We start from the raw sequence: 23,071 nt of genomic DNA on the forward strand, positions 1-23,071 counted from the left end.
TAGAGGGATAAATGGTGATGGAAAAAATAATATTAAACTAAATTTTTTTTAAAAATGTATGCCAAAAAATAGATAACTGAGATGAAATTTTTTAAAATCCTGGAGACACCAGACAATAACAATTGACTTAAAAAGAAATTGAAAAGCTGCATAAACCTATAATATAATGTAATAAAGCTATAATATAAGAAAGAAATTGAATTAATGACCTTAATGTTTCCTTAAAAAACAACAAGCCATGCTCAAATCTGTCACCGGTGAATTCTAACAAGCATTTAAAAGTTAATATAGAGTCTTCACTAACACTTCCAAAAAAATAGAATAAGAGATACCACTTCCAATTCATCCTTCTAAGCCAGTATTACTGTGACAGAAAACCAGACAAAAAAGTTACAGGGGAAAAATGCTATAGATCAATATACAAATGAACATAAACAAAAAATCTTCAACAAAATACTACCAAACTGAATCTAACAAGATGTAAAGTATTATACAAAATAAGCAAGTGTGGTTTATCACAGAATGCAAAGTTATTTCAACATCTAAAAATCAATTATTGTGTTGTGCCATATTGATAGAATATAGAATATAAACCACATGACTCTACCAAAATGTGCAGAATAATTATTTGACAAAAGTCCAATGCTAGGAATAGTAGGAAAACTAGGGATAGTAAGGAAATTTCCCAACTTGATAAAAGATATCTACAAAAAATCCTAGAGCAAATGTACTTATAGGTGAAAGATCACTGCGTTTATCCTAAGATCAGGAATAAAATTAGAATGAATGCTCCTGTCACTTCTATTCCGCATTGTACTTAAAGAACTATCCAGATAAATTAGACAAGAAAAGAAGAAATAGACTGCATTGAGATTGAAAAGAGGGAAGTATAACTATTTCTATTCACAGATGACAAGATTTTGTATACCAAAAAACCTATAGAAATTGCTAAAAAACTGTTAGGACTAATAAGCAAGTTCAGCAAGGTTGAGTATAACACAAGATCAATATAAAAAATCAATTGTCTTTGTACACACTGACATAAAACAATCTGTAAATAAAATTATAAAAACAGTTCCATTTATAATAGTATCAAAAACAATTTTAAAATATAAGAATAACTTTAACAAAATAAGTATAAAACTTGCACTCTGAAAACTACAAAACCTTGTTGACAGGAATGGAAGATAACCTAAATAAATGGAAAGATACTTTATGTCCATGAATCAAAAGACTTAAATTGTTAAGATGACAAGACTCCCCAAATCATTTCCTATCTAAATCCCAGTGGTTTTTTCAGAAATTGATATAGCTGATCTTACAATTTATATAAAAATGGAAGGAACCCAGAATAACTAAAACATTCTTGAAAATAAAGAACAAAATAGCAAAGCTCACACTCCTCAAATTCAACTTATTACAAAGCTACAGTAATCAAAAGAGTGTGCTACTATCATAAGTACAGGCATATAGATTATGGAAGAGAATGGAAAACTCAGAAATATGTAGTTACATTTATAGTGAGTTTATTTTTGACAATGGTGTCAACAACCCAATGGCAAAAGAACAAGAGATAGAGCTCTTCCTGATTCTACTATAAAAATTAACTCAAAATAAATCATAGATCTTAATGTGACAGCTAAACTATAAATTCCTAGGTTAAATATAATAGTTTTTCTGACATTGGGTTAGGCAATGATTTCTAGATACAATGCCAAAAGCATAAACAATAAAAGAAGAATAGACAAATTGCACTTTATCAAATTAAATAATGTGTCCCAAAGAACACAATCAAGAAAGTACAAAAATAATTTATAGAGTGTGAAAAATATTTTAAATCAATATCTAATAAGGGACTAATGTCCAGAATATATAAAGAACTCTTAGAACTCAACAATTAAAAAAAAGTAAACCAATTTTTAAAAGGGGAGAAACTTTGATAGGCATTTACTCAAAGGAAATATATACATGGCCAACATGCACATGAGAAAATGTTCAATATTATTAGTCATTAAGAAAATGTAAATTAGCCCTAGCCAGCTTGCTCAGTGGTTAGGGTGTCAACCTGTGAACTAAAGGGTCTCAGGTTCAATACTGGTCTAGGGTACGTACCTTGTCGCGGGCTGGATGGGGCAGGTGCAGGAAACAACTGATCTGTGTGCCTCTCTCACATCGAAGTTTCTCTCTGTCTCTCCTCCTCCCTTCTACTCTCTCTCTAAAAAACAAAAAAACAAACAAAAATCAATGGAAAAAATATCCTCAGGAGAGGATTAAAAAAAGAAAATGTAAATTAAAACTTGGCACCCACTAGAATGGCTAAAAACCACAGGAAAAAAAATAAGTGTTGACTAGGATGTGGAGAAATCAGAACACTCGTATACTGCTAGTAGGATTGTAAAATTATAAAACCACATTGGAAAACATTCTAGCAGTTCCGCAGAATAGGAGACCAAATTACCATATGAGCCCCAGCAATTCCACTCATACACAAGAAAAATGAAAGATATAGCCACACATGAATCTTCTTAGCAGGATTATTCATAGTTTCAAAAAGTATAAACATCTCAAATATCCATCCATCAGTGAATGGATAAAAAAATGGTGATTTATTCATAAAATTAAATATTATTCATCAATAAGAAGAAATTAGGTACCAATACATGCTAAAAAAGAAACCAGTCACAAAAGACAACATATTGTATTATCTTCATTTGAAATGTCCAGCGTAGATACATGCATAGAGACAGAAAATAGATTAAGGTATAGAATTGGGGGGGGGGGGGTTGACGAAAATGCTCTATAATTATGTAGTGGTTACAGTTGCAAAAGTCTATGATTACACTAAAAACCATTGTGTTGTATACATAAACAGTTGAATTTTAAGGTATTTTAGTTATATTTCAATAAAGTTTTAATAGCAAACAAACAATAAACATTTGGGAAAATTCCATTTGACTCTCACATATTGCAATGTTTTCCTTGACTAATCTCATTTACATAAAAGTTTATAAGAGCCATCATGATGATAAGCACTTTATATGTATAGTTTTGCTTAATCTCATTTAATAACCACAGCAACTCCACAAAGTGAGTATATTATTATTTCTGCTTTGTAGACAACATAACAGAAACTGAGAAGAGTTAAAGTCACTGGTCAAATTTACATCATTATTAAGTTTCACAGCCAAATACTTGTTCTTAACCATAATGCTGTACTGCTCCCCTCCCCCAGCAAATATAACATTTAAATGCTTATGACTAAAAAGTGTTAACAACATTGAGTATTGTATACGATTTCTATTCTCCTTGGGGAAATTTAAAAATTCCAGACTAATATAGTATTGGTAGTATCATAAAGGGGAGTTTAGCTGGAAAGAAGTGAGTTTGTAATATTAAACAACACACAGATTGCTTGTTAGCTCTAGTTTTTTGGCATGAAGGGAGGTGTGATAAGCACATAGTTAGGCTAATTCACAGTGCTCTAGGTTTCATCTTTCTTTTCAAACATGACAACTCTTCAAAGGAGATTCATTTCTAAAATGTCTTTATGGATTCTCCCTTGTTGTTTGTGCAATGTGTACATGGTGTAGGTTGTAAACATACAGATCATAATATTAAACTCAAGTGAAAAGAAGACATCAATACTAGCTAGTGACAATCAACAAAATAAGGAGTCGTAAGAAGTTAATCAACATATCACATTAGGTACTCTTCCAAATTGGTAAACAATTTGGTTTAAATTTAGCTTTAAGTGGGATTACTCATTTATAACCCACTGATGTTTTACATATAAGAATTCAAGGGGATGCCCATATCAGACAGATCAATTAAGCCTTTACAGATGGAAAAGCAATGGTTTACCCAAACTCTCAGAACTAAGCAGAGAGAACCAGAGCTAGAATCCAAGTCTCCTGTGTCCCAGCTTGGTTAACATGCTTCTGTCTCTCATTTAATCCCACTGGACTCAGAACACTCATTTAATGTGGATATACAGTCTTTATTTATACTTGACAAAATAGGGAAAATATTGTTATCAAATGTTGGAGTAAAAGGAATGTTGGTTAGTCAACATTTTATGAAGATTTATAAATTTTGTCCCAGTTGGTCTTTTATTTATTTAATCATTGCTTTCCTCCCTATTTCTCTAGAGAACAATTTGTCCCTGGCTCCCTGACCGTAGCCCCAAAGTATAGAAGTTTATTTTAGCGATAGTCTGTAATTAAAGACGACAGTTAAAGATTGAGGGAAAGGATGCTGTAAGAGATCACTGGGGCAATCAAGAAAACAAGATGATAAAAACCTAAAAAAAAAAAAAAACATTCCCACACATATAAAGTACAAATGTCACTTAAAAATAAACTTTGAAATTTAAATGTAGCTCTCTGCTTTTTCTAGCAGGAACACTGCAATTTTTAAAATCTCATTGTCAGATATGACAGGACAACAATTACTTCTCTAACATAACAATATTGCTCATAAAGTTCTTGGAGCAGAGAGAATATTATCAGGAAAAACTTTTTATGTTACATGTAGGCCTTTTTTTGGCACAAATGTTGGTTGTCTTTGGCATCAGTCTCAATTTATAGAATCAACTAGGATATGACATCATAAACTTTATTTTATAAATTTTCTAAACTATACAACATTCCTTTGGTTGCTACTTTTCACTTGTTGATACATTATTTTACACTTTGAATTCTTTGTTTCCCTAATTAGATTGTTTCTTTTCCTCCTTAATCTGAATATGGCTAATTGATAATCACAAATTAGTGGAATATGCCTCTGATATTACCTAATCTTAGAATCTGATGGTAAATATGTTATTTTGGGTCCAGTCCAAAGAGAAAGTAATCAACAAACACTTCAGTGAAGAAATGACATTTTGGCAAGCTACAACCATTCTGTATTTGAGGTTACCAGTGACTTTCCCAAAAGGAAGAAACATAGATATCATTCATTCATCCATATATTTGTTAGACATACTATCCTTTATCCAAACCATTAAGTTTCACATAGGCTCATATTACTTGACCTGCTTTTCACCTTCACCTTTATTAATGTTGAAATCAATTAGAATATAAGCAAAACTGTGTATGATAAATGTTTTTTTTGGACTTCCAAAACAGGTTTTATATATATATACACACACACACACACACACACACACACACACACACATATATAATGTATACATCTAATATAACTTTAATTTTTACAAAGGTAATAAATGTTCATCATAAAAAATTCTGGAAAATCTAGAAAATTCTTTTTAATCATCTATACTTTATCACTTTAATTGAACAATATTAACATTTTTATTTTCCTCTAGTATAAATAAATAAATACCTGAAATAAAGATTATATGTTTACTCCCCACGCTCATTATAACCAACTGGAATTGTACTACTTGCCACAGAATCAGAATAAGATAAAGGTCATTTTCTAGCAGAGCAGCCAATTAGCGTGATGAGAAGTCGAAGGGTGGCATGAAGCTTGATCTTTATGAATTTGAAGTGGCATGTTCAGTTTAGACAGATTAATTAAAACAACCAGGTACACTTTGTTATCATCTCTGAGTCACAGCTTCTAGCATTAAGGTTATATTAGGTTTATAAAATGAGGAATTAATCCAGAGAGGTGCTAATTAAATGTAAATAAAGGCTATTCTGAACTTCTCGATTGAACTCAATAGGTATTATTATATTAAATAAAAGTGGTGTCAATCAGATGCCCAAGTGCATGGTTTCTCTTAATTTTCAGTTTTAGGTCTCTGAAAGAACCATTATTAACCAGACAAATTTAATTAAATATTCATAAAAAGGTTTGGTGACCATTTTCTTGGACAGTGTGTAGTATGCTGCAACATAACTACTTATTGCCTCAAAATAAAAAGATTTGTATCATCAACAAAATGACTTTGGACTATCATTCATATCAAGCTGTTGGTTCATCCAGATAATTCCTGGAGTATGATTTCACTTATGGATCTTTTCCAGGAAAGTGATCCATACATATTTCAGTTTGCAAATGTATACTATGAAATATGCTCATAGTTCCCTTTCTCATTCAATTTAGGTTGAATATATCTAAGTGTCTATAGACATTAAAATGAATTTTCCATATTGATTTAATAAATAAGTGATGTCAAACTCCATGAAAAGTAATACAAAAATATTTAAATGGGAGAATTCTAGTCTTCTAAAATATTTTTGAAATATGATTAATAGTCATATGCTCAGGCTGACTAGTGTTATAATTTGTCATTCTTTGGAAAAGTGAAAAACTGCAGTTACAATTTTTGTGCTCTGACCTTAACTACTTATTGTTGGATGAATTTGAGAAGTTTAGGTTGCCAGCCCACATATCTAGACAAACTCTTAAATACTTTGTTGTTTCATGACAAAACTATGACCATTTCAGTTATTTGTTGGTGTCAGTCAGGTTAGAAGTTTTTTTGGTGTTTTTTTAAACTTAATTAATTGAGTAACTTTCACATTTTTTACATTAAAGATTTAACTCTTAAATAATATTATTTTAAACATATGCATCCAAATAATACTACCACGTAATAACTTTGTAAGTTCTCAGAAAATGTTTATTATTTTAAATGGAGCTTGTAAGATACAGAATAAACTGGATACTGTCAAGAAGCTTAAATTTAGATAATAAGATCGAAACACACACACATACATGCCCGGGTTGTGGGCACGATCCCCAGTCTGGGGTGTGCAGGAGGCAGCCGATCAATGGCGACTCTCTCCTCATTGATGTTTCTCTCTCTCTCTTCCTTCCTCTCTCTGAAATTAATAAAGGTATATTTAAACACACACACACACACACACACACACACACACACAAATAAGGAACAATTCTGATGCAAATAAAATCCAATATATTATTGAAAAACTGAATGTACTATATAACTCTACATATGAGGTAAAAATATTATCCTTGTACTGTGTTTCCTCTCTCTGAAAATAGAATTTTCTATATGTCTTTATTCCATTTGTTTATGAAACTGAAATTACAGTATCACATCTTGTTATTGAAACAATATATCAAAAGACAAGAAAATACAAAGCTAATTCTCTGTGGAATAATACTTTTAAGTTGAAATGTATGTTAAATTAACCTACTGTTTGAAATCTTATGCATAATGACACTTTTGCCTTGAATATTATTTGACTAGTGTATGTTTACCATGCTAACAATGCTAATAAAAAAATTCTGGAATATTCTTTCTGTTACATACTCTGAAACATTTTTCTCAGTGAGATAAACTAACAGGTTTAATTTCTCCCAAGGCTGTAGAACATTTTTTCAATTAGATTTTAAGCCAAATAAAGCTATCAATAGCATGTCTTTAAACCCAAGGCCCAAGATTTTGGCCCACTCTTTAGAAAAGAGAGAAGGTCAGGTATGCTATTCAGCCCAGGCCTTCTGTCTTTCCTAAGCTTATTAAGGAGAGCTTCACCAGATGAAAAAAATTCCTCATTCAACAGCAATTCTAAAATCAAAGAATTTTCAAAGTGATAGTAATGTTTTATCAAAGATTGTAGACGTCTGTTTATGGTGTAAAGTAAATTATTTTTAGATCAATTAAATACAGATATAAACCTTGTTCCTGCTACTTACTGGATGGGAGACTTCAGGCAAGTTGATTAACTTCCTCTGGAATATAGAATAGCAACTACTATTTAAGGGAATTGTGAGGATAACACGTAACTGATTATGTTGTTGTCTGGCATACAAAGGGTGATCAATAAATTGTATCCATATTCTTATTTGATCAATGTATGAAAGGTATTTAATGTTTTGAGAGAGGAAAAGAAGGTCATAGTTACATGCATACATCATTTAAAAAACAAAACAAAACATTCCTTTTCCCAATATGGACTAAGGGGTGCATTCATCAAGAAGATATCACATTAGTTAATATTTATGCATCCGACATAAAGCATTTAAATATATAAAGCAAACAATACAGATCAGAAGGGAGAAGTACTAATATAATAATAGTAGGAAACTTTAATACCCTATTTTCAACAATGGATATTATCTGGACAGAAAATACATGTTAGATCAGATGAACCTCACAGATATTTACAGAACATTCCATCTAAAGCAGCAGGATACATTTTCTTAAGCACACATGGAATGTTCTTCAAAATAGATCATAGGTTAAGCCACAAACAGATCTTAATAAATTTAAGAGGTTTGGAATCTTATTAAGCATCTTTCCTGGCCACAATGATATGAAACTAGAAATCAGTTATAAGACCAAAACTGGAAAATTAACAAATATGTGGAGTTTAATGAAATAACATGTTCCTGAACAACCAATGGGTCAAAGAAGAAAATCAAAATATATTTTTTTAAATCCTGAGAAAAATAAAAATGAAAACACAACACACCAAAATTTGTGGGATGTAGCAAAAGTAGTTCAAGGGGAACTTTATAGCAATAAATGCCTCCATTAAGAAACAAGAAAGATATCAAATAAACAGCCTAACTTTACATCTAAAGAAACTAGAAAAAGAGTAAAGTCAGTAGAAGATGAAATATAACAAAATCAAAGCACAAATAAATGAAATAGATACTAAAAAGACAATAGAACCCTCTCAGTGTGGCTCAGTGGTTGAGCGTTGACCCAACCTGGAGGTCATGGTTCAATTTCCAGTCAGGTCATATGCCCGGGTTGCAGGCTCGATCCTCAATAGGGGGCGTGCAGGAGGTAGCCGATTGGTGATTCTCTCTCACCATTGATGTTTCTCTCTCTCTCCCTCTCTGTTCCTCTTTCTGAATCTATAGAAAAGATCAATGAACTAAAAGCTGTTTTTTTGAAAACTAAAAAATAGACAAATCTTTACCTGGAGTCTCGTTAAAGAAAAAAGAAAGGACATAAAAAAATATAATAAGAAGTGAAAGAGGAGACATTACAACTGATACTATAGAAATACAAAGGATTTTAAGTGACTAATGTAAACAATTATAAGTCAACAAATTACACAACCTAGAAAAAAAATGGATAATTTCTAGAAACATACAACCTACCGAGACTGAATCATGAAGAAAGAGAAAATATGAACAGACGAATTATAAGTAGCTTGAACCAGTAGTCCAAAACATCCCAAAAAGAAATGTCTAGGAACAGATGGCTTCTCTGGTAAATTCTGTCAAATGCTTCAAAAGGAATTAATACCAATCCTTCTCAAACTCCTCTAAAAAACTGAAAAGGAGAGAATCCTACAAAACTCATTTTATAAGGCTAGCATTATCCTCAACCAGAGCCTGATAAAAGCAAAACAAGAAAAGAAGACTATAGGCCAATAACCCTGATAAATATAAAGGCAAATAACCCTGATAAATATTCTTAGCGAGATATTAGCAAACTCAACTTTCAGCAACACATTTAAAGGATAAAACACCATGTTTATTGCAGCATTTATCACAATAACCAAGATATGAAAACAACCTCAGAGTCTGTCAATAGATAAATGGATAAAAATATGATCACACACACACACACACACACACACACACACACACACACACAATGGAATATTATTCAGCCATTGGAAAGAATATCCTGTTGTTTGCAACAATGTAAATAGTTTGAGGGCATTATGCTAAGTGAAATAAGTCAATCATAGAAAGAGAAATACTTTATGACATTGCTTATATATGAAAACTAAAAAAAACAAAACTCATAAAAACAGAGACTAGAATGGTTGTTTCCAGGGGTGGGGGGCGGGACAAGGGGAAGGGTTGGTCAAAGAGTATAAATTTCCAGTTATAAGATGAACAAGTTCTTATGTACAGCATAGTGATTATATTTAATAATACTGTAATTATATACTTGAAAGTTGCTAAGAGAATAGATCTTAAATGTTTTCACAGAAAAGAAATGGTAGTTATATGACATGATACAGGTGTTAGCTACTGCTATGATGGGAATCATTTTGCAATATGTAAGTGTATCAAGTCAACACATTGTACATTATTAACTTACACAATGTTATAAGTCAATTATATCTCAATAAAACTGGGGGGTGGGGGGAGAAGAGAAAAAAGAAAAGAAATACAGAAAGAAAGTAACCCAGTTTCCTCACAAAAACAAAGACTTAGGCAACCCAGATCAGAGAAACAAAATTAGGGACAGGGTGCCCATGGCCAAGAGAATGCTTTATGCGAGGGGCTAGGAGATTGAGAGTCAACTTTGAGAGTGAACTTTGGAACCTTCACCCACCAGAGAATCCAAGAAAGTCTGAGGAAGCAAACATAAGTGCTTTTTCATCAAAAATAAATTTCATATATTTTTGGGGGGCTAGCATAGTGTGAAACTGTAGAAGTTACTTATGTTTAATATTATTTAATTATTTAGAGAAAATGCCCTTGGCTCCAGTGTTTGAGACTGCTCTTAGGAAAGTGATACAAAGAAGGGTAGACAGTGAAAAAAAAGTTCTGGTAAGTCACATGATTCTAGTTTTGGGGATAAAGACCAAATAAAATTCACAGCACAATTTAAAACCTAACTGAAATGAAACATACTTTCTCACATGACCTTCAATATTTGTTTTTAATGGATCTTTTCTGTGCATTTGAGTAGCATACCTCCCCAACCTTAAATAATACTTTAAAAAAATCTTAATCATTCGATCTGACCCATTCATTCACAATTATTGAATATTGTTCTGAACTAGCCCTTTGGTTGGCTCTGACGGATTCTTTTCCAGAGTGAAAGAGGGAAGTGAATATTTAGAAAATGAGGAGAAACAGAGGCTATATTCTAACTCACTAGATTCAGGATGATCCTTTAAATCACATTAATTAAAAGGTATTTAATATATCCTGGTTTGTAACACACAAAAATGAGAAAATAAGACCATGATAAATCCTGACACTCAAAAAATTATTCTAAATGGAAGAGAGATAAATATTTTCACTAACTATTATTGTGGGGGTTTATTTTGGGAGTACATAGGCAAAAAGAAAAAGACCTCCACTTTGATTTTTATTTATTTTTATAAAACCACAATTTTATATTAATCTAAGCAGTTTTATATTAATAGTGTAATGTCGATATAGATTTTTCTGATGCAAAATTAAGAAGTGCTTTTAGCAAGTTGTAACATTTTTATATTAATAACTTGTTGAAACTTAAAATAAGGATGCTTCATCATGTAAATTTATATACACCAAAAAACAGGGGTTTTCCTTCTGTGAATTAAGTAAAATACTACTTCGGTAATTCCATCTTTTCTATTTTGGCTTCTTTTGAGATTTTAAGTTTTATTCCTCTTTTTCAGTATTTTCAACAATTCTTACATAAAAATAAAACCAAAAAAAAAATCTGTCTATCTATTGTAATTAATATCAACCAAGTTAAAAAAAATACTGAAAGTTCTTTGAATTTTAAAACAACAGTTGGATTTTGGAATAATTTATAATACTGATATGTTTCTATCAGTAATATGGTTAACACTTTGAAAAATTACTACATTCAAGGGGCTAAGTTACACTGAAATGTAAGAGCAAAATATATTTTTTAGTCCAAGGATAAAGAGGAGATTTAGTAATATTATAATAAGTGAAACAATATAAATATTTTAGACAAATACATTTAAAAAAAAATTTTTTTAATTTAAACAAAGTCTTTGGCAATATGGTGCAATGGTGAGCAGAGTGGGTTTGGGTCAGGTTAACTGGGCCATTTATTCCTTTATTATCTTGCTTGGTGACATTGTATAAGTTATTATATGCCAATACCTCAGTTAACTCATTTGTAACATTGTAATAATCATGTTACTGTATTAGCATCATTGGATTATTTTGAAGATTGAATGGACAGTACTTTCTACATAAATTACTTAATGCATATGAGCTATTATTACTTATCTATAAGATTAAATAACTATTTACAAAAGAATTTAGAAAGCTAATAAAAAAAGAGTCTTTGGAATATAGCTATATTGAAATTCTCTTTTGTGTAGAAAAATCTACATAATCTCTGGGGGATAAGTACTTCAAGAATTTTTGGGGAAAGAGATTCTAAAACATCTGTGTTTTTCTCCAGTGGTAAACCCTGATTTCCCTTCCTGAATAAGGAAACTTCTAGCCTAGTGCTGCTACCTTGTTTAACAAAGATGGAAACAACCTGATAAAAATCTTTTATCAACTAACTCTGCAAACATTAGTGGTTTGACCCTAGGAAATTGGTGAGATTTTTTGACTGTGTGAAATCTCAGACCTCACTCTTTTAAGTATCTGTTCTTACATTTTTCAGGGCTACTATAATCTTTTAAAAAATGTCAATTCATGTTAAGAAACTAATAGAGAGAGAGGGGAGAGAGAATAAAAAGTATTTTTATCCTTCTGAAAAATTTTATTTTAAAAGACCACCTGTAGAAATTCCAGCTCTGCCTCCTACTAAGTATATAGTCTTAGCCAAGTGACTTAACCTGTTGGTGTCCAGGTTTTCATCTGAAAAATGAGGACGATACTTAGACTATGAGGCCTTTTAAGGATTAAATGACCAGTATATGTAGGGTTAAGGGAGGAAAGTCAAGGAAAGGAAGGAAGAAGAGAGGAAGAGAAGGAGGTAGGGAGGGAGAGAGGGAGGGAGAGAGAGAAAAAGGGAAAGAAAACAGAAGGAATCGGAGAGTAGTTGAAGAAGGCAATTCCTAACAAGAAAGGGAGACTTGCCAGTTTTAGATTTTCAGGCCTTACCTAGAAGCTACAGAGCACAGAGCACCCACATCCTGTTCTAGCTATGCCTAACATGAGCTCTATCTTTATATGGCTCTCCCACCCCCTTTTTCTCCGCCTACCACTTAGCTAAAATGACTTCAGCTGATTTTTACAACCATGGGAGATAAAGGACAGGAAATAAGTGAAGTTCACACTATTCAGTGAGGAGGCTTTTAAAGGTGATGATTCCAAGTGGAACACGGTGAATGACATTGTTGGGACACTGACCTCAGCAGGCTGAGGTCTACATGTATAAATATCTTAAAATCACCTCGCCGTGTGACATTGTTTATTCCCTTTTGTCTCATGCAATTTTACAGTCTTCTTTAAGGATTAGGGTATAATTTTGTTAGGATATTTACCTTTCTTCATTTTTTCATTGAATATGTATTCTTAGTGTTCAAAGAAATGATACCGAGTATTGGAAAGCACACACATTTTTTGAGCACTATCACTTGGGACAGATACTGGATCTGCTCTTAACTCGTGGACTCTCAAATGAATGTTGAAGGATTTGGTGGTTTTACAAGAGAGCTCTGAGGCTCTCGGATGGGACGTCCATGAAGAAAACATGCTCCGGATGGTGACAGAGGGTGGAAGCACGGAAATGATTGCAAATGACATTTGTAATACACAACGGTGTTTGTATTGTTTAACATTTGGGGAAACTTGCTCAATTTTCAAAATGTTTCTCAATAAACATGACCAATCAGTACATACACCGGAATCGCTAGGTCAGACAACCAACCAATCAGAACAAATTCTGCCCATACCAGAGCATATCCAGCAGGTGCCAACCCTTCCACTAGGAAGAGAGCTTCCAAGCTCATCTCATCTACCCCATGATGCCAAAGACATCCTGAAGCCAAGGAGGTTCAGTCAGCCTGACTCATTACCTGCACTACATTTACCCTGTAACCCCAAGGAAAACTGGGCTACTGTATCTTTCACATGACTTATGCCATTAAAAACCTGATAAAAATTATTAACCTGTTCTTCAGAAAAGTGCACACTGCACTATGTTACCTACACTATTAGAGATTTCAAAATGTTAGAGTCGGACAGCCTTGGGATCATATCTTAATGTTGCTTCCAAATTAGCTTTGTAACCTTGAGTAAGTCACTAAGCTCTCCCAATTACTTTTTTTTTTCTTATCTGTAAAAGAAGGTACTATGACCCAGCCTTTAGAGCTGTTCAGAGGATAACATGAGATAGTTCCAACTTCCCTACAATATCCAAACTCTTACAAATAAAGGAGAAAATGTCTGTTTTTTTTGGAAATCATTTATTTGTATTTCACAAAGCAAAACAGATACTGCTTTTCCTCAGTGGAATATTCTTTACATAAAATTCCTTTGGAATATCTTTTCCTTTTAGTATGTTTATTATTATTATTATTGACTTTAGAGAGAGGAAGGAAGAGAGATAGAGAGATAGAAACATCGCTGAGAGAGAAATGTAGATCGGCTGCTTCTTGCCCACCCCCTACTGAGGGTCAGGCCGGCAAGTTGGGCATGTGCCCTGACTGGAAATTGAAGAGTGACCTCCTGGTTCACAGGTGGACGCTCAACTACTGAGCTACACTGGCTGAGCTATCTTTTCCTTTTATATAATTTCTTTTTTCATATAGTATTCATATATCTAAATAAGAAATAATAGAATTGATTGTCATATTGATAGGAGAGGAAGAAATGTGATAATCTTATGTATTGCTGTTGGTGGCTAAACATATGAGAAAAAATTAGTAATGCAGGTTATAAGGTAGCTCTTCATCCATACAGCTCCCATTTACCTTCTTCTCTAGGATCTAAGATATGTACCTTCCTGATTCAGTATCTACTAAATGAGTAACCAATTAATGAGATGAGATCATATGGTCACTCAATATTGAACTTGAAAATAATCGACCAATTATCTGAGGGAGTTTATCAATATACTTTAAGAGTATGTCTTGTAATTTTAGTATTTTCTGAAACCAACTTACTTTTTTTATATTTCTTGTAACCCATAGCTCTCAACTCACAGAAAGGACAGACGTTTCATTTCTTCCTGGAATCTCACCTGGTCGCCTGCTGGGTTACGACTGCTATTTATTCGCAATCTCCTTGACAGGTTCTTTGGTTGCAGCAAGAAACCCACACACAGCCTCTTTTTGCAGACTTTAGTTTTACACATTTTATGTAACATGCACAACAAAGTCAGCACCATAACCAAAACTATGTGTTTGTTATTATTTATTTGAAAATCTCTGTGTTGACATCAGAAGTTTACTGTATAGCCTGGTGTGTTATCCTTGTAATATGTAAATTCCTTTTTCATGTTGTTCAACACTGACAAAAACAGAATTAATTCATTTTAAATTTACGATAACTTATGTCTCTCTTAATTTATTTCTTATTCTTGATTTAAATATGTAAATGGCAATGTTTCCAATTTCATATGCTGCAGTGGTTTCTTAGTAGCCAGTAAAATGAGCTGGTAAGCTTAATCAGGCTATGCTGGATATTATAGACTATTAAAGTCTTCATAACCTTAGTTGCAGCAGAGCTTCCTCTTCAGGGCTAGAAGTCTTAGAAAAATATTGGGGTGCAGCTTCAACTATAAACAAATGTGGTTGACCTTGAAGGCACACAAAATCCAAAGATTTCACATATGCTTCCAAAGGATTCCAAATCATTCAATAGTTTCTCTTTGCCTAACAGATAAAGCCCATTCTCCCTATAATGGCACCAATGCAACTTTCCCTCCTCTGATTCTGCATTTGACATTCCAGTCCTGTGAAAATACTTGAGAATAGAGGCTAGAACAAAACAGACAAAATCCATGCACTCATAGGGCTTACGTCCTAGTGGGTGGAAGTGGATAATGCCCAGGTAAGTAAATGTCTAGAATGATCCATGGTGAAAAGTGCTATGAAGAAAACATAAGCAGGTTGAAAGAGATGGAGAATGCCAATGTGGGTGGTGGAGTATTATAGGTTGTGGTCAGAGATAGCCTTTGGATTAGATGGCAACAGATCAGAGACCTGGCCTAAAGGAAGAAATGAGACGTATGGCTGTCTGTAGGAAGGGAGTTCCAGGCCAAGGAAGCTGCAAATGCATAGGTCATGAGGTACAAGGCTGCTTGGAGTGTTTGGAAAACATGGTGAAAGCCAGCAACTCTAGGGCAGAGTGGTCAGAATGTCAGGGAAGTGAAGGATTGGAGACTTTGTAGGGCCTGAGAGTCAATTTCAGGTTTTTTATTTTATTCTTGGATTTTTAAAATTGTATTCTTATTATTTGATTTTATTCTGGGATATTATTCTGGCATATTTATTTTTTTAATTTTATTATAGGAATAATTAGAAGAGTTTGGGCACTTTGGTGACATGATTGGATTTATATTTTATAAGGATCTCTTGTGTACCATGTTTGGAACAGACTTTAGGACACAAGGACAAAAGCTAGGAGAGCAATTAGTCCATTACAAAGGTTGGGGGAGAATTGTAGTGGGCCTAGGCTTGGTAGAAGACTAGATACGTTTTGGATTTTTTTGGTGCATCTTTGGCAAAATATATTGTTTTTAAACTGTAGCTCTTTCTTCCCCCTAAATCTTGACAAAATACATCATCTTTCAAGTGAGTGGCCTTCCCTAGCATTCTTTCTACCTTGGTGCTACAAATTTTTTCTATTCTTGCTAAGTCCTTTATGAGTGCTCTATCACACCGTGTTTACCACATTGCTTTATATATATTTGTTAACAAATGAGTGAACACCTCCAAGTGTAAAACAAAAAATATTTGAAGTAACTTTGTAATCTGTGAACAGAAAAGCCACAGTTGCTTAAGGAAGAAATATCCAACCTCATTCTCAGAAATTTAGAACATACCAGAAGTTGGGTGCAATATTTGTTACTTGGCCAGAATATAGAATATGTTTCTGTGTCCCTCCTCATAGGTTATGATAAAAATTATATCTGAAGGTAAGGTGATGTGTCATTTTGTGAAAATTCAGAGGGAGTTTCTGCTTGAGTCCACGCATGTTTTTTACAGAAAGAATAAAGGGAATGTCTTCAATTTTTCTCTGTTGAGGCCAGACATGGGGGATAAGTGGAGACACTGAACCATCTCATAAGGCATTTCTCCAGGTTTGTAGGTGGAGGCTTTCTGGTACAGGTACTGTTTTTGTGTTTTGCTTGTTTTAATCATCAGGTTACCATTTGTCAATTAGAGGAAAGCAGCCATAAGCATTTGACTAGTGTTTCCACATAATCATTGAATAAACTGAGCTGAGTGTTAAAATACTCAGAGAATTTATAATTAGTGAATGATCATATTCAAAAAGTACTATTTAGAAGATTGACATTAACCACAGACTCTGTCTCTTTCAATACTCTAGGCATTTTAAGGCCATCGCTGATAAACTTCTCACAATATGTGGATGGTAAAAAGCTGGGAGAGTTAAATAACACAGCTCTAAAAAAAAAAAAAAAATGAAGTCAGGATGGAACTATGGGCTGAATTTAACAGGCTGGGAATTATTAGGGGCAAATGTACAGCCCTATTTTTAGGCTCTAAAACCCAGATGTAAAAGTGCAAGATGGAAAAAAATAAGAGCAATTTGTAAGAAAGATATTTAGGGGCATCTTGAGTATAAGCTTGTCAAGTACTCAAGACTGTGATTCAGCTGCCAAGAATGCTAATTTGATCTTAGGCTACATAATGGAAATATAATGTCCAGAAGAGAAGTAGTATTTTCTTTTTACCATGTACTGAAAGGGATTACATATGTAGTATTATATTCCATTAGGCTCTACATTTCAGGAGAAAAATAGTCAAAGTGGAACACATTCAGAGGAGGGCAATTACAATGAAGAAGAAACTCTAAATAAAGTTACCTGAGAATTAGGAAAAGAAACTAGAAATTTTTAGCCTGGAGAAAAATGAAAAAAACACACACTGGTGGAGTGTAAAATAGATCACGGGGCATGACATAGAAGAGGAATTACAGAATTTTAAAAGAATCGTTAGGGAAGAAGCTGAACATTAAGTTAAAAAAATTATAATTTCAGGTAAATAAAGTAAATAACTTGCAAATATTTATACGTGAATAGGCTACTTTATAAAGGAATGGCGATATCTTCATTGGAAATGTTCAAGGTAGTTTTTCTGTGAATGTTTTTAGTTTGGTTTTTGTTTTGTTGATTTTGTTTGTTTGTTTTTGGTGTTTAGCCAAGAGCAGAAAAGTAAAAAGGGGAAGTATTTTTTGGATTAGAGGTTGGGATGAATTTCTTCTAGGATTCCTTCTGACTTTAATGTTTTATAATTTTGTTCTTGTGATTTTATTATAATGGGCTCCGTTTTTTACCAATAATTGGGGTGGATTTTTATGGGTAATGCAGACAATGTTAACAATAATAATTGCACTAGTGATACAACTATTTATCATTAGTAGGTTCCGGACACTTTACTTTATTGACATGGTTCACATTTCACAGCAACTTTATGAAATAAGCCAGAGGAGACACCCAGATCCAGCCCTTACTGTGTAACCTATTTCTTATCTTCAGGCCATGTAGGTCTGTTTTTACTCTTATGGGTTTGTAGAAACAAACAAAATATTATCTTTAAGCAATAACACTAATAGCTAACATGTACATGGTACTTAAAATGTGTTAGACACTAGATCAAATGCTTTATACCTGGTGCTACACAACAACTCCACTTTATAGATAAAAAAAGTTGAGGCACAGAGAGTAACTTGATCATAATTAGAAACTGGGAGAACTGAAATTCAACTCATGACAGTCTGGCTCTACTCATCACATGCTTATTCTCCACTCTAAACTATTTCTATAACCAAAAGAAGACTGCTTACCTTTAATAAAAAATATTATTTCAGTAATAACATACAAAGCAGCAAAAAATGAGTCAAAGTGTCTAGAGACCTTCTCAATCTGTTAGTGATTCATGTTGCATCTCCCCCTTCCAGGTCCTGAGCATCAACAACAGTCTAGCATCTGTTTCCAGACAGTGCTGGACAGTAAACTCAGAAGACTGTGCTATTAGAGTGAGGTAACTTTTGTAATTCCTGACCCTGGTGACCCCAACTGTCTCTGCACTTGAGTTAATTTAAAAACATCTACAGAAATGTTAGGTGGCCACTCCAAATGGTACCTGACCATCTATTGCACTGGTCAGCTCATGCATGTGATCAGTTGTAAGCAAGCAAAGAGAAAGCAATGCAGTCAGCAACCTGTGAATGCTCAGATAACAGGGAAAGTCTGGGATTAACCATTTCCATTGCTACAGTTTTAAAACGTTGAGGTTAATTTGAGGATGAACATTTTTCATGTAAACTTCTTCAGGGACTAACTGCCTGGACTGGCTCCAAGCATCATGTTAGCAGTGTCCAGGCAGTTTTGGCAGTGAATCACGAGGTTGACCTACAATCCTTTCTGTTAGCGACCATGGTCTTTCACAAGCACATGTTGCCAAGCTAATTGCACCATGCCAAATGTAAGCACTAAAAAAATATCCACCGGACTCCACACTGAACATTCTTCATGGTTTAGTAAGTCAAGTGCCTATGAAAACTTCTATTGGCAGATCAGCTTTCGCTCTGTCTTCCTCAAAATAACAAATCCAAAGAGGCTCTTTTAAATTGCAAGCCTAAGATATTTAAAAAAGTTCTTCAGTGTGCTCAGAGGTGCCTGCTTCCTCTGGCTGCTGAGTTCAGCCACATCTCGGGAGTATCCTGGAGGAGAGATGTTTCTCTTGCACATGATCTTGATTTGGAAATGATTAGCAAAGGGAGGCTGGAGACCACAGTGGCTCTGGTGCAGTTAAAAAGTTCACTTCTTAGAATAAAGATTTCATTAATACCATAGAATTTGGATATAGACCTGTCACTTTAAAATATGCTTGCTTGACTGCTTCCCCTCTGATTGGTCTTTGAAAGGTTTCTGTCTCAGAGCAGGAGAGAGGCAAAGTCCCCACAGGCATATTTTAAAGTGACAAGTCTGAATATTTAGTGTGAATGGAATCACTGTATCATAAACCCCAAAGTAAATGTGGGAGCAGAGATGAGGTGTTCTGTCAGTCTAAGCTTTCAAATAAAATTGTCACAGGGAATTGCCCAGAATGCCAAATCTGTTTGCTGAAAATGACTGTAGCAAGATCAGGGAAGTATGAAATAAGCCATTTTTATTCCATGAACCATTGGCCAGCAGAGTCTATCTATGAAATATTGAAGGTACAAAGTTAAATTGACCGTGATTGCCTTAGCATGGAAATAGTGTCCTATTTGTTTTAGTTCATTCATACATATATATATATATACATATATATATATAGTTGCTTTGTAAAGTTTAGTTGCTTTATTAAATTTTGCACAAAAAATTATTTGTAAAAAAATAAAATATTAATATTGATTATATGTAGATTTCCTGAAAGAAGTAACATATTCCCAATAACTGAAAAAAAATAACCTAAGACATAATTGGTGGCATTTCAGGTTTCCTTTTCTGTGTGTATGTTTGAGTACCGGAAGTATCATGAGAGCTTATCTATCCTATGTAGTTATGCTCTAAGCCCTACTTTCTTAACATTCCCATGCATGAGTGGGTCTGCATTTGGTTGACATCTAGTCAATCTTTGCTGTACCTAAGGTAAAAAGGGAATGGAAATGTGGAAAGAAAGAAATTCAGAAATTATTGCTGCATAATTTTTTATTGATTTTTAGAGAGAGGAAAGGAGAGAGAGACAGAAAGGCAGAGAGAGGCGGGGGGTGGGGAACATCGATGTAAGGGACAAACATAGATCTGTTGCCTCCCATAGACACCCTGTGACCTGGGATTCAACCTGAAACCTAGGTATGTGACCTGATCAGGAATCAAACCCACAATCTTCTGGTGTACAGGGCAACACTTCAACCAGCTGAGCCCCCTGACCAGGGAAATTGCTGCATAATTTTTTTAAATCATTTTTGACACATAAAAAATGGAAATGGACAATTTTAGGAATAATGGGCAAGTACTGAAGGACAGTAGATGAATAAAGAAATGGAAACAGCTCTCATTTGCTTTTGTGAGGGATTTGGTACTTCTCTGATTACTGCAAAAAGAAATATTATTAGCTGAGAAGCCCCTGTAGTATTGATACATTCTGAGTCATTTTTCCTTTATTCTCTTTTCAACTTCTTTTCTTCTTGAACAATCCTTTGTAAATCCATTGTTTCAACTACAGTTGTTCAACTTCAGTTTCTGGTTTGAAAACACCTAAGATATACATCTCTACCCTTGGATTCTGCTGAACTCTAAACCCAATATATACTGGATACCACACAACTTTAATTAGAGGTCACCAAAGCAACCTACAACTCAAGATGTTTAAAACTAAACTCACCTTTCTTTCCCCAACCATCTTCTCCCTTCTTTCATGTTCTATCCACCCTATTAGAAACCTGGTGATTTTCCTGAACTCTTCTTTATTCCTTTTTTTCCACACCGTATTATTTCCCAAATGTGCATTTTCTACCTTCTGGATATTTCCTGAATGTATATAATTTTCTCCAACTCAGCTTCTATATCCTTAGTTCAGATACTTTTCATTTCTTGCCTGAAATACTACAAAACTATGTAATTGTTTATCTTCCAGCAAGCCTATTTTCTGATATCTATCTCTGATTTAATTTTATGTGTCAATTTGACTTGGCTAAAACTATTTCTGGGTTTGTTTATGAGGGAGTTTCTGGAAGGAATTAGCATTTCAATCAGTAGGCTGACAAAAGAAAATCTACCTTCACTAATGTGGGTGGCATGATTCAGTACTTTAAAGGCCCAAATAGAAATAAAAAAGGCACAAGAATGGCAAATTCTCTCTTATTAAGCTGGGACACCCATTCTCTTCTGCCCTTAGACATGAATATGGATTACTCAGAATCCCAGTCTGATTAAGGTAAACCACACTTTACTCCCCCCACATTGTCTAAAGCTCTATCACAGCTCTTTCAACATCATACTTTAATTATATTATCATTAACTTGCTCATCTATTTCTCCAGATAGACTAACATTGCTTTTCATTTAAAAATACATATTTTCCCATTTGGTCAACTTATTTGAATAATTAATAAACTCAACCAAAAAGTAATAGTTATTCCCTAGGTTAACTGTACTATTAGGAGCTGAAATAAGTACTTTTGTCCCCTCTCTTCCCTCCTTACCTCTTGAACCTGCAAAGAAATATCCATGGCTTACTACTTGGACAACTTATCTTTTTGTCACTATATAAATGTATATATAATTGACCTTAGAGAGGGAAGAAGGGGCAGAGAGAGAGAGAGAGAGACATCAATTAGAGAGAGTTACATATATCATTTGCCTCTAGTGCATCCATACATGCCCTGACAAGGTATGGAGCCCTCAACCTAGGTATGTGCCCTGACTAGGAATTGAACCTGCAACTTTTTTTGTGTACAGGAAGACACTCCAACCAACTGAGCCACCCAGCCAGGGAAACAGGCATTTTAAACTTCACACATCACAAATTCATCAAATGATATTTCCCTCAAACTGGTTCCTCCTGCAGCGTTTCCCATCTTAGTAAATGTTGACACCATTATTTAAGTTACCCAAATCCCAAACAAGGAGACTTGTTTGAATTCTCCTTGACTTTTCTCTTTGTCTCACATACCATATCTGGATCATCAGGAAATCCTACTGGTCCCATTATCAAAATATGTTAAAAGATTCAACTCCTTCACAATATCCCATTAGTATTATTCTAATCCAACTTTCTGTTGTCTCTCACTTGCCTCTTAAGTGTTCTTTCTGCTTCAATACTTGGTCTCTTACAGTCTATTCTTATCTCAGCAACCCAAGTAACCCTTTTAAAATGTAGTTAGATTATCTTACTCTTTAGCTAATAATCTTCAATAGCTTCTTGTATCAAAGTGAAAGCACAAACCTTACAAGAACCTATAAAGCATTATGCAATCTGGCACACTTGACCTTGCCTCCTACATCTCTTTCTCTCTCACTTAACTTTGGACACACTGGCTTCTTTGCTCTTCCTCCAACAATATAGCCAGGTCCCTGACTCAGGACCTTTGTATTTCCATTTTCTTCTGGCCAAGTATCCACATGATTGGCTCCCTACGTCCTACAGATCTTTACAAGAACATGACTTTCTCAGTGATGTCATTCCTCGAGACCCAATTTAAAATTTCAACCACCTCATTCTCAGCATTCTCTGCCCCCTTTTCCCCACTGCCATATGAACTCCTTGAGGTAAGAACTTTAGTCTGCTTCACTTATTATTAACTTCCAAATGCCAAGAGAG

Source organism: Miniopterus schreibersii (genome assembly GCF_964146895.1).
Source record: "Miniopterus schreibersii genome assembly, chromosome: 8".
In the NCBI taxonomy this organism is placed as follows: domain Eukaryota; kingdom Metazoa; phylum Chordata; class Mammalia; order Chiroptera; family Miniopteridae; genus Miniopterus; species Miniopterus schreibersii.